This window comes from Cynara cardunculus (assembly GCF_001531365.2).
Source record: "Cynara cardunculus var. scolymus isolate 2C chromosome LG 11, CcrdV1, whole genome shotgun sequence".
NCBI lineage: Eukaryota > Viridiplantae > Streptophyta > Magnoliopsida > Asterales > Asteraceae > Cynara > Cynara cardunculus.
This window is the reverse complement of record NC_037538.1, coordinates 6,035,333-6,039,455: the sequence shown is the minus strand read 5'-3', so window position 1 is coordinate 6,039,455 and position 4,123 is coordinate 6,035,333.

Sequence of the window (4,123 nt, the reverse complement as noted above, 5' to 3'; positions counted from 1 at the left end):
TTTTTTATATATAATTTAATTTAAGTTTAATAATAAAATAATTTATTTTTGGTTTAATATTATAAATTTTATAAAGATAATAATTAAGAATTCTGTTAGAATTTAATGATTATACTAATTATATTTTAGATTTTTTATATTTAAAATGAGATGTTTATCATGTATTTGATTGTATTTATCTGCAGTTAGTTACACGAATTCAGATATGGAATGAAATTGGATAGAGATGAACGGGTTTAAGAGTTTTTAAGAGTTTTAGCCAAATGCTTTATAAGATAGTATAGATAATGGGTTCATTTATTCGAAAGCCCAGATTTTCATTTCAGGTTAAACTGAGGAGAATGAAAATTCATTCTCTGTCATTTTTATTTTCATACACATTTTCATTCCTCTGTCTGAACCAAACGTCTCCTAAATATTTAAAATAGAAAAATAATATTATATTAAATATTTTAATAATACAATTAATATTGCACTTCATCTTTGTCATATATGACATTAGGAACTCAAATCAATTATCGGAGTAAATCTTCATTCGTAGACCTTTTATTTGCAGGCATACAAACTATATCGTAGGGCCTTTGGTTCACAAAAGACCTTTTCGTTAACTGATATTCCGATTTTGGTCTGTGGATGATCTTGGTTACCACTGTTGTTTTTATCCTTTTTGTTTGGGCTAATTCGGTCTAGCATTGTTTTTGTGTCAGCTCGTTTCGAAATGGTTCCGAACTTGTAGAAGCCTTTTTTTAATCTTGTACAATTTTTTGAGTTCTAATAATTTAAATTTCAACAATCTCTCAAAAAAATCTTAAAAATCTAAAAACAGGTTTATCGTGTTTTTTTTTTTTTTTTTTCATCATCTTAAATTTATCTATACAGATTTTAAAATGCAGTTGATGATGAAAGTCGATGCATGATCCGTTTTAGCTTCTTTACGCTTGAAAACTATAAACTTTCATAACATTCTTATTATTGTCTGAAAAATGTATTGTGATAAGAAAAACTAATAAAAGTTAACGATGCTATTAATTCACATAGCGTAAAAAGAATGGATGGAATAAAATGAAACCTACTGTGTCAAATAAGTTAGACGTTTGTCTTTATTCAAGAGTTTGCAATCTTTCTATTGACCTACGAGACGGGGCTTCTAGATGAACCAAAGACATTTTACTAATATATGCACATGCCTATAAAAATCAGTTTGTCGGGTTTTTTGTTTTGTTGGGAAATTCAATTATCGTTTTCTTTCCCTTCATCGTAGTAATTGATGTACTATAGAATCAACCAATCACAATTTGTCGACAACATAATTATGTTCGATTCATTTAGTTTTTGAACGTTCCCATAAGTGGGACATTAATTCTGAAGCTCTTTTTTATAGGTTATTAGAATTGCAAATATACCCATCACAAGGTCTTGCTTATTATGATAATAGGCTCATTCCCCTTTATATATCTTAACAATCCTGATTTAAATGAACTAATGGAAGGCACGAGCATGGGACAGATCAACGAGTTTAAAAGCAAGTTATTAGGGTCGATTTGTTTTTCTTTTGGTTATTCTCTTGTTCTAATATACATGACGATCATAAAAGCTCCAAAAGAGGTGAAAATGAAACCAAAAAGCTTTATAGCATTTCCTTTTAGGTATGGAAATGAGGCTCGCCCCATCGGAGAACCCAGTGTACCCCCGACGGGCTCGGGAATTCCCTGCAAAACTTGGGGACCGGGGATGGGGACGGGGATCCCCGAAAGTTAAACGCTGGGGATGGGGACAGGACTGGGTAACGTGGTCCCCACCCAGTCCCCGAATATAAAATGTATTATATAGTTTTATTATTAAATATATTATTCATAAAGAATCAGATCTAATATTTTTTAGATTTAGAGATTAATAGTATTTTGATATTTCTTTTTATATACATTTTTTGAGTTGTCTTGCTTTATTTTAGATTAAAAAAATGTTGAAAATCGCATGCATTTGATCAAACCATCAATCCAAATTTACTAACTAGAAAAACCCACGTTCAGGAACAGACCCATAAATTTATTTTCAAACGGTGACACTATTTAGTTATAAGAAACAAATATATGGAAAAAATTTAACTTATTCACATTATAGTTTCAAAATACATACAGTGACACACAACAAATTAATATAGTTACATCTTCCACAAACATAATTTTTTTTTCCATTCGATAAAGAAATAATACGATGACACATGCCATCGTTGGCACCAGTATAGTTATGTCCCTACCACATCATTAGTAAAAGTAGTTATTTCCTTTTTAATTTTTGTAAAAGGGACCTTTACCTAGAGTAGTGTGTTGAGTTAAAATTCTACACAAAAAGGAAAGTTTATACCCGCAAAGGCGCAGCCGACTGCCACGTGATCCCATCCTCCCCTACATCTTGTTTTGCATCTTAACCATGTGACTTACACTTTCCTTTTTAAAATTTCTTCTTGCAATAAATGTTAATGACGTTTGACCTTTCATTAATTAAATAAGGGGTTGTTTATTAAACGATTATCGGATTAATATTACTTATCTTATTGATTAAGCTTAAAAATGATCGAGAATCTTACCCAATAAGTGAAGAAAAAAAAACTTTTATCAGATAAATGATTATTGAGTTTAAGATACTTACCAACAATCTATTTTGATGATTGAATGTTGCTCTTTTGGTAGTTCGGTTTTTCTACTTCAAAGCCTTTCTTCTTTAATTTCTTCAAATTTGAAAATTTCCCCCTCATCTCTCTTCTATTCTCTATTTTAGCATACTATTTAAAATAGTTATTGAAACAAAAAAATTCTTAAATCTTTAAAATTTTCTATTTTCTCGTATTTTAGAAATATGTTTAGAGGCAGATAAATTATACCAAAAAAACAAACATTTTTTAGAAGTCAACAACGATGACGACAAAAATGTTTGAGCACGATGCATAAACAACCTGACCCCAAACTGAGCCAAGCATAGAGCGAAACAAACAGAAAATTTATTTAAATAACCATTTTATAAAATAATTTTCACTTTTTTGTCGTTTTACAAAGTTATTCCTAAAATAGCCAAAATTTACAAAAAAATCTGTAAGTAGAAAAAAGATTTTATGCGTAAAGTTTATTTTCAAGAGAAGAAAATGAAAAATGAAACTATATGCAAAAAAAAGACTTCATGCAAAAAATCTATTTTATGCATAAACTCCTTTTTTAACTTTTTTTTACCTGAAAATAAACTTTATGCATCAAATCTTTTTTTGTGTAAAGTTTATGCTTATTTTTTTTTTTTCATAAACTTGTTTTTTTTTTCTTTGACATGATAAATAAACTTAACGCAGAAAATCTTTTTTTACATAAAATATTTTTAACAACTTTGGCTATTTGAAGAAATGGGTTTTCAAGATGGCTAAGAAGTAAAATTCATTTTATAAAAAGATTATCTGCGTAAATTTCTCGAAACATCCCAATCTAACTCAAACAAAACAAAAATAAAAAATAAACATTTAATTCTCTTTAATTTAACATTTATATTATTACAATTTTTAATTCATTTTTTATGCTTTCACATTTCTAATCCTTACGGAGGTGTGAGAAGAAAAGGTTTTCTTAATAAAACATAAAACATCGATGATTTTTTGGCCTAACTCGACAGCTGAGGTGTAACATCTTAGGCTAACAGTAGCAGATATTATCCGTTTTATCCACATATATAGACTTACGATTTTAAGACTTGTCTGATCGAGTAGGTATCAAGTCTCTTGTAAGACAACATTTATTATAATCCTCAACCGATGTGGGATCTTATAATCTAAAGATGCGTATTTGTTGAAGAGGAAAAAATACATTGAAATATTATTTTGGTCTCACTCATAATTTTTTTTTGAAAGTATGATTTGAAAGATATGATGATAAATGTTGGAAGCAACTTGGTAACATGGGTTCATTGACTTTTTCCACCCTCTTTTAATTCCCAATTTTAAAACTAATAAATTCCCATGTTTTTATTTTTAAATCAATATTCTAGATTTTGAATCCAATTATATAAAAAGATAAACAATCAACATTCTAGATTTATGTTTTATAATTTGGTTATATAATTTTATTTTAATAAAGTTAATATTTTG